This window comes from Pteropus alecto, unplaced genomic scaffold (assembly GCF_000325575.1).
Source record: "Pteropus alecto unplaced genomic scaffold, ASM32557v1 scaffold182, whole genome shotgun sequence".
Classification (NCBI taxonomy): domain Eukaryota; kingdom Metazoa; phylum Chordata; class Mammalia; order Chiroptera; family Pteropodidae; genus Pteropus; species Pteropus alecto.
This window is the reverse complement of record NW_006433946.1, coordinates 5,403,774-5,417,414: the sequence shown is the minus strand read 5'-3', so window position 1 is coordinate 5,417,414 and position 13,641 is coordinate 5,403,774. Positions and strand designations below refer to the sequence as shown.

Genomic DNA, 13,641 nt, shown 5'->3' with positions numbered 1-13,641 from the left:
GTTCATTAAAATGTATGTATGTAGAAGTTTTAACAGAGCTGATAGGACTTGAACTGGGTTTTAAGGGATATTGGATGAAGTTGAAATGAGGGGAGAGTAAAGAACAAAGAGTAAAGAAACGAAAGAATGAACATGACCAAGAGAGTGAGTAGAGACTTGTTTACATAGTGGAAAGAACTTGATGGGCAGTAGAGAAAGATAAAGTTGGAAATAGATTGGGGTACAATTATGATGGAACTAAAATACTAAAGAGGAGAGTTTGGACTTGATATTATTTGCCTTGGGCTAGATTAACAGTGAGAATGGGGTAAAAAGGATGAGTATAAGAATCTAGGGGAGGAAGTATCAATAGGGCTTTTTATCCATTTGTTTTAGCAAGCATTTGTTGAGTACCATTGAGTTGGTAGAACGTTAAAAGGAGTGAAGATTCTAAGATGGCTTTAAGGCTTGAGATTTCAAAAAGAGAGAAGTATTTATATTAATGGAAATTTTATTTTACCCTCTGGCGACTTTAAAAATAAGACTCTAGCCACTAAAGGGTGCTTTAACCACATAAGAAGGATAGTGAAACAGATGAACCAAATTTGTGTAATTAGTTCCTGAACTGACCTTCAGTTCCATTGTGCTTTTCCTTGACTTTGAATCATTCAGTTTCCAAACCTTTCTGTCTCCAGCTCCTTTCCTGCCCCACTTCTCCAACTTCCTGGTCTTCAGTTCATTAACTGCACATATTAAAAGTTACTGTCTTTCTAGATGTTGCTCCCTCTTGGACATTTAGATCGCGTTAGGCAAAGCCTAAGTCATCTTTCTTTTTTTGGTTTGCACTGGGAAAAACTGGCTTAGAGAAAAATTAGGAGGTTTAGGAAGGAAAACAGTTGGGGTAGGGGAAAGGTGATCCATTTGACTGTGATTCTATTGATTTTTGCTGCGATAGTAGGTCACAATCATATCCATGATTCCTGATAGACAGTTGGAAATATCAAATTAGAAATTAATGTAGGAAACAAGGTTGGAATGCAGATTTCACAGTCTTCACCAATGGCAATTTAAGGCTCCTAGAGGCACTGAGGAGTGCTCCCTCCTCCTTCCCCCAGAATGGGCATCAGTGGTGAGGAGAGAGGTCTAAGGCATCATGCAAGGTCAACTAATATCAATGTGTTAATCTTATCTCATTAAATCCTTGCAACAACTCTATAAATTAGAAAGGTGAGGCAGATTAGATATAATTTCTCATTAAGATTTTTTCTTATTTGATCAAGAAATTGATTCATATTAAGATCTCTACATATTTATCCCAGATTGATTTCTTCTAAGGCCCTGTGCACATAGACCAATCCTTATTTTCATGACTGGTCTAATTATTCCTAAAATTAGCAGATTCTTCTGTCTTTCTGATCAGTATGCGCGGTTTTACTCGCACAAATAACTGTGATTAGAAAAACTGCACGTATTAAAAAGAAGGCAAGCTTGAGGAAATTTGGTCTATAACACACAGATCCTCTATTCAGCTAAAAATAAAGCAAGCGTATAAGGGAAAGCGTTAAGGAGAAAAAAGTCTTGTTATTCTTTGAGGGATATGTTTTGAAACCATTGGTAACTGTGCCTGGAAAAACAATAGACTGTGAAAAAAGTCTGCCTTTTTATTCTTTATATACTAATTTTCTACTGAACAAAACACACCGTATTCAAGTTGTTTTTTTTTTTTAATCATTGTTATATATCATCAAGCAGAGCCATAAACATAAGTTCCAAAAGATGGCGGAATATTCAGTAACTAGAAGGCACGAGTAGGAAATTAGAAACAGAGGACTCTTCTATGGATCACCGGATCATAAATTGAAAGGAATTTCAAAAAAAATATTTAGTTTAGGCACCTTTGTTTTAAAGAAGAAACTACAACTTAGATTGTGAAAAGCTTAAGATCGTATAGCTACTAAATGGTAGAGCTCAATTTTGAATTAAGTTCTCCTGACTTTTAAGTTCTGACTTTTATTTCCATGCTCATTCCACTGCACCACACTGCTTGTAATCCTTATACCTTGACTAAATGAATGAATCCAAAGTAATTATTGAGTTCATACTATGTGCTTACCAGTGTGGCATGTGTTAAAGGGGAAACTAAAGTTAAAAAAAAAAAGTTGTTTTTTTTTTAATTTTAAGACATTGACCCTGTTGCCGGGAACTTCAAAACTTATGTGAAGTTAGCATACAAGGAGAAGTTAAGTAGTATCAGAACTAATATATAATCAAGTGTTCAATGGCAGCAAGGTGTTGACCAGAGAAGAGAAAAGGGTAGGTCAGAGGAATTACATAGAGCAGGAGTAGGAAAGCATCTATTATCTGCTGCATAGCTACCAGGCACAGCTCTGCAGAGCCATTCTTTGACAAGGCCATGTGTCATCACCAATATACCAGGAATAAAAAGACACTCTACATTCACTTTCCTCACAGGGTACATATAGAAAAGTTGATGAGAGTTAAAGTTTATTAAGGAATTTTAAATCTTACCCGCCAAAATAGGCTCTATTCACTCTTACTGTGAAAATATAAAAATTCTTTCCAACTTATTAAAAAGCAGTTTCCTCAAATCTAAGGTCTTAGATCTCACTAAAATTTAGTCTCCTTTTTGTGGCAAAGAACACATAACTCAAGAAAAATGTCAAGTAAACACTGAACAGAAGTCTTCATTGAGGTGAAAGCATTCAATGCCCCAATTGCTTTAAATTAATAGTTACTACAAAAAGGATAAGAGAAAAATATATATTTAGCAAATCATTTGGGGCAACCAAAAGAGAAAAAGAAAAAATGGGCCAGTAAAATTACTGTTTGGTTTTACTCATTTAACATAAAATTATTATAGTGTACATAGTAAACTCACAGATGTATATAACCTGTTTCAAAAAAAAATACATCATTTATTGAGGAATTTTAAAATGTATTTTTATTGCCATTGAATCATTTTTTAGTATAAATATACCTTTTTATGTCTTTACTTTTTCTGTATGTTTTGTTCACTGCTGTGTTCTCCTAGTGACTATAACTATGCCGGCACATAGTAGGCACTCCATAAATATTAGTTTAATTTTTCTAAATCTGGCTCTTTCTCTCACTAACTGTATTAACATTTAATCTTGATCATTTGCTTAGGCCACAAGGGCTACACAAAGAGACTAGAGGCAATATGAAAACATACTTTCAAAGTCATTGCATAAACAATGCTAAAATTAGATAGAGTCCTGAGGGAAAAAAGCCATTTCTCTTCTTCCTGTGAAAAAATTAGGAATTAAAACTGGCAAGACCTTTTAGAGCCTCAGTGAGCATAACCAAAGAAGAAGAAGGAGAAGGAGGAGACAAGAAAGAAAAAGCAAGTCAGCATGAAACAGAATAAGAGGATCAAGAATCAGTTTTATCATTAACTCCCAGAAAAAAAAAGTGAATAAACGAAACAACAAAAAAGGTAAATACTGTTTCCCAACAACAGAAAACTAAAATTGTATGAGATGGCTGCCAGCTGATACCCCTTACCTACTTGGCTTGAAACAAATTAAAGGCAAAGGGATTGAATTAAGAAAGCTGATTTTGGAGTCAGCTAGATCAGGATATCCATTTCAGTTCTGTGCCTTAACAGATGTGAGACTCTCAGGGTTACTGTGACATTGGAGACAATATTAATCACTAGCAGGTATCAGTAAATATAGCTTTTTCAGCTTCTTAAATTATAATTAGTATTTAGATGTAGACAACCGTACTGTATTTAGTCCTAATCAGGCATTTTTTTCTGCTGCAAATACCCATAGGCGCTATGAATATGCCAGAAAAATATTAGAATATTTTTAAGCAAAATTTTTATCATACTAATAATATCCCTCGAGTAAGTGCAAACAAGAATTGTTGCTAAAGTTCAATCGATTGTTAATAATAAACATGAAATGAGTGCTTACTGCATGCCAAATGCTTTGCAAGACACTGAGGATATCACAATGAATAAGGTTTAATTCTTATCCTTAAGTAGCTAATTGTTTGATGGGAAAAGACTCATAAACATTTATAAAAGGGTAATGAGGATGTCCACTGATTTAAACTCAACATGTCATTTGGCAGAAAAAAGTGAGATCAGAAATGAGTCTAAATATCTTTGGTCCCACTTCCCATGTCCTGCTAATCATAATTGGAAGTGTCAAGTAGGTCATCACTAAAATGCTGGCCATCCAAACTCACTGAAAACAATCACAGTTTGGAAAACAGAACAGTCCGTATTCCAAATAACAAGCTCAATCATTCTTTAAAAAACTACAAGTAAGAGCTAACGTGAAATTAACATTTTTATAGAATATAGAATTTACAAAGGACCTTACTTTATGTAGTCCCATTTGACTCTCATAAACCCATGAGTTAAGTGACCATTCTTTGGCATATTTTATAGGTAAAGAAACAGAGTTCAAAAAGCGAATAAGGTGATTATAACACACTGGGAAATAACAACAGGTGCTATCGAGGATCAGGAAAAGGAAAAATGCCTCAAAGATAGAAGTCAGATGGGATCAAATTAAAGAAAGAAACTGGAAGGAGAGGGGAAAGGCAAGGGGGGAAAGCAAGCCACAGCTGAAAAGTGCATAGGATGGAGCTTCTGATAAGTGAGTAGAGCTTCAGAAGTGCTTATAGAACAGAGTTTGCAGAGACCATGGGCAGCAAAATAATAATAGGTTTGAACCCTGCGGAAGAAGCAGCCAGAATATTTGACCCCATTGTATTGCCTTTGACATGATCTCGGGCCAAACAGCAAACAACTAAATTACCTATACTTCCTGTTACCATTTTCTCTCCTCCATGCTCTTAAGACTGCTCTAATAAGCTTCTAGCCCTTCCATCAACTCCATTAACATTTCTCTCGTGAAGATGACTAATGAATTCCAAATTGCTAAATCCAATGGTTAATTTTCTATCTTCACCTTACTTGACCTAGGCTATGGTCTGAATGTTTGTGTCCTCCCCAAATTCATATGTTGAAATCCCAATGCCCAATGTGATGGTATTAGGAAGTGGGACCTTTGAGAGGTACTTAGGTCATGAGGGTGGAGCCCAGAGGAGTCAGGTTAATTCTCTTATAAAAGAGGCTCCACAGAGCTCCTCAGCCCTTTCCACCTTGTGAGGACACAGCAAGAAGTTGATTGTTGTGATCTGGAGAAGGGTTCTGTAAAAAGAATATAAACTGAGCCACTTTATTAAAATGAAGTTGGAGCTGCCATCCCAGAGGAACTACCTTGCACTTCTCAAACTTTTGGAATGTTAAAACGGGGAAAAATAACCTATGGACTGGGCCTAAAGCAACATTGTGTCCAAAGAATTGTTTGTATGGATAACAAGAAAGTAGATATTATGACTACTGGACAAATGACTACGGGACTGAAAATTTAAAACACTGTTTAGAATTAAAATCACTATGTTAGCTTATCTGCACCAATAGAAATGCCTTCCTTCTATTGATGTAATTGTTCCCTTTCTCTTTCTCATAAATACTCCTTGCCTTAGTCTTCAACTCAGAACACCATTTGGGCTTCTGCCTGAATCAGTGCTTCCAGAATAGTTATTCTTTTTTATCTTACATAAATACTTGCTGCCTCTCACTTTGTCCTTTTATTTTTAAGTCACCAGCCCTCATCTGACCATACTGGCACTCTGGTTTTGGACTTCCAGTCTCCAGAAATGTGAGAAATAAACCTCTGTTGTTTTTAAGCCACCCATTCTATGGTGTTTTGTTACAGTAGACAACCTATTAGAAAGATCGAACACAACAATTGACATCTCTTCCTGCATATCTAAGAGACAGTTCAAACTAAAAATGTTCAAACCTGAACAACTCCTGATCTTCTCTCCAAACCTACTCTACCTGAAGCCCACTTCATTTCAGCAGATGGCAATTTCATACTTTTGAGGCCAAAAACTTTGAAGTTATTACTTTTTTAATTCTTTATTGAAATAAGTGTATATATCAGAAGTCTAATGCTTCACGAATTTTCACAAATTGAACAAACGCATGTAACCAGACCAAGATCAAGAAACAGAACTTTAACATTCCAGAAGCCTTTCTTAGATGGACACCTCTACTCATTAGCTCCCTCAATAAAACTGTATTTCTCATACTGCGATTCAGAGGAACACCAAGGAAGAAAAGATAGGAGACATAGAGTATATATATTCAGAAGTTCAACCCTCAGTGCCAAATGAAAAAGAAGAGATAAAAAGAATAGGTGGGAAGGAATAGACAAAGCAATACTAGAAGAACATTCCCAGAACTAAAGAAAATTTTCCAAAACTAAAGAAAAATATGAGATTTAAAAGGCCCATCAGGTATTAAGCAGGATGTATGAATAAAGACTCATACCAAGATATACTATGGTGATATTTCAGAAAAATAAAGAAAAAAAAAAACTTTTAACAGCTTCCAGAGAGTAAAACATTGCCTTAAAAGAGCAAGAATTGATGATGTCTGAATCAATGAAATCTTAATTGTCATAGGCAATATTGTGAAGGAAAAAGAAATGACAATAACAAAACTAAGAAAATAAGATTTTCTTAAAGATTCTTGATCATCTTTACATTGTGTACATTATAAAAATATATGTATTAAAATGGCTGCCTTCCAAAACAAAAATTGTTTGCAATCCCATCACCTAACCAAGTCAATGTTTTCACTTAGACAGGTTTCCTTCTAGTCCTTGTTTATATGCATATTCAAATTTTACATACTTGCAATAGTATTAAATGTAAAAATTATATTCTATGAGCTTATTTTATAATATGTCATGGGAACTGATCTATTTAGTAGTCTTTCTTTATTTCTTATCTTTCTCTATCTCTTCTCTTTACCAATACCTCCTTTACCTACTCACGGTAACATTACCACTCTTTAGTTTTTGTTTTCAAAATTTCTCAAGTCTTCTCACTTATTTTCTCTACCTCTTAAAAAACTGGAATCAGTCTGTCAAATTTTATAACAAATTTCTGTTAAGCTTTAACTGAAACTGCGTATGACTTACAGATTGAATTGATGTGAACTGCCACCTCTAGAAAATCAAGACTTTCCATCTAGGAGCATGGCATGTCTCTTCATTTATTAAAGTTGCCTTTTTTTTTCAAGTTGTCTCTTGTGTGGAGAAACTACTATCCTTGTCATAGACATTTGGGAAGACAATTTGGCCATGTCTATTACAGTAAAAATGCATGCATCCTATAGCCCAGCGATTCCTTCTCATCAACTCTGGAAAAATATCTTATTTATTTGCTATTCCCTCTCATCAACTCTGGAGAAAGATCTTATTTATTTATTTATTTATTCATTCATTTATTCATTTATTTATTTATTTATTTATGGACAAGGCAACCCTTGGTCGACCTCACAGATTACAAGGACCCTGTTCGCTTATAATCTCTTATTTTTTTTTATTTTTAAGCCTACAGTATCTGGTTTTCTTAGGTGGTCTCCCATCCAAATATATACCAGGCCCAACCCTGCTTAGCTTCCGAAATCAGACAGGATTGGGCTTGTTCAGGGTGGCATGGCCGTAGATGAAATATCCGTATTTAAAGATGTCCTACAGTATTCTCTGTAGCAGCAAAAAATAATTAATTAAAAATTAAAAAGAAAGGAAATAACTTAAATGTTTATCAACAGGGAAATGAATACAGAACATGTTTCTGTGAGTCTATCTAATGGAAAGAGGTATTTGCAAATTACATATTCAATAAGGGTTTAATATCCAATATATATAAAGAACTCATGCAACTCAACACACACACACACAAAACAACAGTCTGATTTAAAAATGGGCAGAGGACAGACTCTGAGACAACAATTTGGTTGTAAGTTGTTTCTCTGGAAAGTGATCTCAGGAAAGTTCCTGCGTAGGGAAGAGGGCAAGCGAGATAGGGAAGAGATGGCAGCCAATGAAGCAACTGGGTCCATTATTAAACCAGTTACTACTGTGAATCACCAGATTTAATTATACTGGTAAACTCTGGAAATTAGTATGGAGCATATGCCTCATAGTTATTCTGCCTGAGGGGCCAGAGAGCTGAACTATTTATATACAAGCTTTTTGGGGGTGGGGCGGCGGGGAGCAGGCATAATTAAGTCTATAGCAGACTTCGTAGTAATAATTGACTGGATCTGAGCCACAGAGATTTTTTTTTAAATTAAATTTATTGAGGTAACATTAGTTAATGCAATTATCTAATTTGCAAGTGTACATTATAATTTAACATCTGTATACTCTATTGTGTGTTTATCACCCAAAGTCCAGTTTCCTTCAGCTACCATATATTTGATCTCTTTTACTCACTTCATACACAAGCTTTTAAAAAAGTCATCAGTTGAGGACTTAACCCAGGTCAGGGGAAAGGAGTGATTAATTCTCTAGGACCTCCACATGAAGTGCATGTGAGCAGAGCAGCACTGCCACTAGAGAAAAATGCAGGCAAGCCACCTGTACATCTGTTGGTGAATACCAAAGAGGTTAGAACACAGTAAATGGCCTAGAAGAGCTCACAGTCTAGCGAGAAATAGAGGTCAAGGACACATAGGGTTAATCTAGATTAACCTAGATTGACCTGGAAAAAGAAATATCTTGAATCATTTGTGATGAGAGGTAAGGAGATAGAGATAGTTGAAAGAGAGAAGAACATAGAAAAAACAATTTATAAAAATTTTAATTACCAAATATAATTTATGGAGTCTCTTGGACCACATGTGTGGATGTAGAGAGATAGTTAATAAAGAGAAAACAATGAATGTACTTCCTAACTTTTCTAATATCATATCAGTCTTGTCACATATTCAGGTGATATCTAAAAAATATGATTTTACTGTCAGTCAGCACTGAGAACACTGATGTTACTAACCCACATCAAATTATCCACTCTTAAAATCTCAGCTTATTGAAGTAATATTCATGGAAAGTTGTTTAAGCAGAATGCTTTCCAACCTTCATCTATTTCTATAAGTATTTTCTTACTTGGATCCTATTCTTATTTGGACCACCAAAAAGATGTATGTCTAGATCACATTTTCTTAGTGCCTCTAAGGATTTCTTTTCTCGAATTGGGAATATTTATTATCTCTTATTATTGAAGATCAAAGTAGTCATATTAAATTTATTTCTACATTTGTCCTATGTTCATCAATGATATCATCCATTATCATCTAATATCTGTTTTGAAGGTCCATAGTTAAACTTTCTTATTTCAACTGAAGAAATAATATGCATCCTCTCTCTGATAAATTAATGTTGTAACTTGTTTTGCCAATAGTACCAGGCTAAAAGGGCTTGGAAATAAACATGAAGCCTGATTGTTTTCTGTTTGCTTGTTTATCTGTTTGCATTTATCATATTGACCATTTGCTGTATTATTCAGTTGTGATTTTCTCACTCTTTTTATTATCATTGTGAATTTTACTGTATGGCTAAAAGTCTCATTATAGAAAAATAAATACGAATAAATTCCAAAGTGAAAATTTTTTTTAAAAAAATGAATAGAGGACCTCAACAGACATTTCTCTAAAGAAGACATACAGATGGCCAACAGACATCAGGAAAAGATGCTCAATGTCACTAATCATCAGAGAAATGAAAAGCAAAACCATAATGAGATATCACCTCACCTATCAGAAAAGCTATTGTCAAAAAGTCAACAAATAACAAGCATTGGCAATGATATGGAGAAAAGGGAACCTTTATGCGCTGTTGGTGGGACTGTAAATTGTTAATTGGTACAGCCATAATAGAAAACAGTATGGAGGTTTCTCAAAAAATTAAAAATAGAACTGCCAAATGACCCAGAAATTCCACTTATGGGGTTTTTATCTGAAGAAAATAAAAACACTAATTCAAAAAAGTATCTTCGCCCCATGTTCACTGAAGCATTATTTACAATTGCCAAGACATGGAAGCAATCTAAATGTCCATCAATAGATGAGTAGATAAAGAAGATGTGGAATATAAATATATACAATGGAATATTACTGAGCAATTAAAAAAATGAAATCTTGCCAATTGCAGCAACATGGATTAACCTGGAGGGTATTATGCTAAGTAAAATAAGTCAGACAGAGAAAGACAAATATTGTATGATTTCACTTATGTGTGGAATCTTAAATAAAACTACAAATGAACAAACAAAACAGAACTGAAACACTCATAGTTACAGAGAACAAACTGATGGTTGCCAGAGGGAAGGGATATGGGGATAGGTGAAAAAGGTGAAGGGGAATAAGAGTTACAAACTTCCAGTTATAAAATAAATAAGTCACAGGGATGTATAATATACAACACAGGGAATATAGTCAATAATATTGTAAAAAACTTTATTTGTAAAAACAGATGTTTACTAGACTTATTGTGGTGAGGAATCGTAATGTATATAAATGTCAAATCACTATGTTGTACAACTAAAACAAATGTAATATTGTATGTCAACTATACTTTAATGACAAAAAAAAAAACATATTGTTATCCATACTTCTGAATACTATACAACAGTTAAATAGAATGAGATAATCTACATGTTTTCACACGGAGCAATAACTAAAACATAATGTTAAACGAACAAACAAAAACACATTACGGAATATACATGTTTATGGAAAGCAGACACACATATACACAAAACAAAAGCACATAAGTATACTAATATAAATGAAATTATTTAGAATTATACACACCAAATGAATAAAATAGTTAACTCCATGCAAAAAATTGAGGTGGGAGAAAGAGATAAAGAGTGATTTCCTTATTCTTGAATTTGAAGAAATAATGACCAAAAACTTCCCTAACCTGGCGAGGGAAATAGACATAGAAACCCAGGAAGTGCAGAGAGTCTCAAACAAGATGACCCCAAAGAGTCCCACACCAAGACACATCATAATTAAAATGCCAAAGTTTGCAGACAAAGAAAGAATATTAAAAGCAGCAAGAGAAAAACAAATAATTACTTATAAGGGAATACCTATAAGACTGGCAGCTGATTTCTCAAAAGAAACTATGCAGGACAGAAGGGCTTGGCAAAAAATATTCGACAGGTTGAAGACCTAGGATATATAATCAAAAATAATTTATCCAACAAAGTTATCATTTAGAGTTGAAGGACAGATAATGTAATAATAACTTGATAGCATTGTTACAAAAATAGAATGAGATTGTGCATGTAACATGCTTGGCACAGTGCTGAAAACATGATAAGCTTCAATAAATGCTAGTTGTCATTTTTACTAATATAGTTTAGTTCAGGTAATATTTTTGAAGACCAATGTCTGGATGAGGAATCTCCATCAGTTTCATACATTTCTTCAACAAATATTCCTTGATAATTCTTCCTTTCTGTTGGAATTTGCTTTTTGGCTATAGCACATGCATTGAGATTGTACCTAATGTTGACTCATTACCACATTATTCACAAAAACTCTTCAAGATTTTTTCTTCTTTTTAAAAAGTTCTCTACAGGTGCCCAGTTCCCCTGGAATCTACTCTCACTTTTCATAGATAACATCTTGTCTACTCAACCAAGAAGTAATAGTAGGTAATGGAAAGAATCCTAGACTTGGCGGAAAAAATGGATAAAAGACATACGCCCCCCTATGTTCATGACAACATTATTTACAATAGACAAGATAATGGAAACAACCCAAGTGCCCATCAATAGATGATTGGATAAAGAAGTGGTACATAAACACAATGGAATATTACTCAGCCATAAAAAAAAAATAAAAATCTTACTTTTGCAATAAGATGGATGGACCTGGAAGGTATTATGCTAAGTGAAATAAGTTAGGCAGAGAAAGACAAATATCATACAATCTCACTTATATGTGGAATCTAAAGAACAAAACAAACAAAACAGAAACTGACTTGTAGATGCAGGGAACAAACTGATGGTTTCCAGATGGGAGGGAGTTTGGGGGAGGGTACAAAAAGTTAAGGGATTAAGAAGTACAAATTGGTAGTTATGAAATAGTCATGGGGATGTAAAGTAAAGCATAGGGAATACAGTCACTATATGGTAATAACTATACAAATGTCTAACGGCTATGCTGTACACTTGAAACTAATATAAAATAATACTGAATGTCAATTGTAATTAAAAAATCAAAAAGGAGGGAGGTGAAGGGGAATAACAGGCTTAAATTTCCAGGCATAAAATAAATAAAGTCATGGGGATGTGGCATACAGCATAAAGAATATAGTCAATAATATTGTAATAACTATGTATGGTGTCAGTGGATACTAGACTTACTGAAAGGATCACTTCTGTAAATCATATAAATGTCTAATCACTATGTTGTACACCTGAAACTAATATAAAATAATATTAAATATCAACTGAAATTGAAAAATTAAAAATTAATAAAAATAAGTACAATTTATAAAAAAAAAATAAAGTTCAAGTGATTTGAGGTGCTTATTCTCAGCTTGTCTGCCCAAGACCCCCTGAGCACCAACCTTAGTCCCCCACTGGGCCCCATTTCCTCTCTAGCAAGATGAAAGAACTTATGATCAACCAGGGGACACTCGCCAAACTGCAAGCATAATTGCGCATTTGTGGGAAAGGAACTGCTTGCAGATAGAAGAAGGTGGTTCACAGAACAGCTACAGCAGATGATAAAAAACTTAAATTCTCCTTAAGAAGTTAGGGGTGAACTATAACTCTGATATTCAAGAGGTGAATATGTTTATAAACCAAGGAACAGTGATCTACTATAATAACCCTAAAGTTCAGGCATCCCTGGCCGCGAACTCTTTCACCATTGCAGGCCATGCTGAGACAAAGCAGGAGACAGCAATGCTACACAATGAAATGCTCTCTTAAACCAGCTTGGTACAGACAGTCTGACTACTAGTTTAAGGAGATTAGTTGAACCTCTGCCTAAACAATGCGTAGATGGAAAAGTATCACCTTTTACTGGAGAAGAGGAGGATGATGAATGAAGTTCCAGATTTTGTGGAGAATTGTGATAAGGCTTCCAAGATTAAAGCAAGATGAATTGAGTCAACTTCTGAAGAAGATAAAACTCGAAAAAGTTACTGGGAGTTGCTATTTTATATTATGACTGCTTTTTAAAATTTTGTCGATGGATCTGATAAAATCTCGATCTCTAACATTTTTAAGGCCAAGTCCCTTGAACACTGCAGCTCTTTTCAGTTTTTGCTTATACACAAATCATTCTTTGCAGCTAGTTAAGCTAAAGAAGCCTGGGAATAAAGTTTGAAACAAAGGTTAATAAAGTTCTTTGCTTAGTAAAAATAAAATAAAATAAAAATAAAAGCTCAAGTAATTTTAAAATATTATTTTTATTAGACCACACATATTGGAATTTCAAGATTCCACCTGTTCTCACATATTGTCCAGTTAAAAAGATGCAAGATCTTCAACTATAAAACCCATGTTAATTCGATTTATCTGCTATTCAGATTCAATCCAAAAGAAGCCAACATCACAAATATTTGCAAAAGTGAAACAATCATATTAAAAAATAATACATTGGAATGGGAAATAATTGCTAAAATCCAAGAGAAAGGAAGGAACTCCTCCTCTTGGCCAATTAGAATTCATCTTTAGGTGATTAGCTTTTTTGTACAGGCAATTTTATTA

At 34.2% G+C, this 13,641-nt stretch overlaps 2 pseudogenes; one reads left to right on the top strand and one right to left on the bottom strand.

Moving 5' to 3' along the window:
• Nucleotides 1-7,449: 7,449 nt before the first annotated feature.
• On the bottom strand, nt 7,450-7,568 carry LOC112477134 (annotated as a pseudogene).
• Nucleotides 7,569-12,523: 4,955 nt separating this feature from the next.
• LOC102880237 lies at nt 12,524-13,032 on the top strand (annotated as a pseudogene).
• The last annotated feature ends 609 nt before the right edge of the window (nt 13,033-13,641 follow it).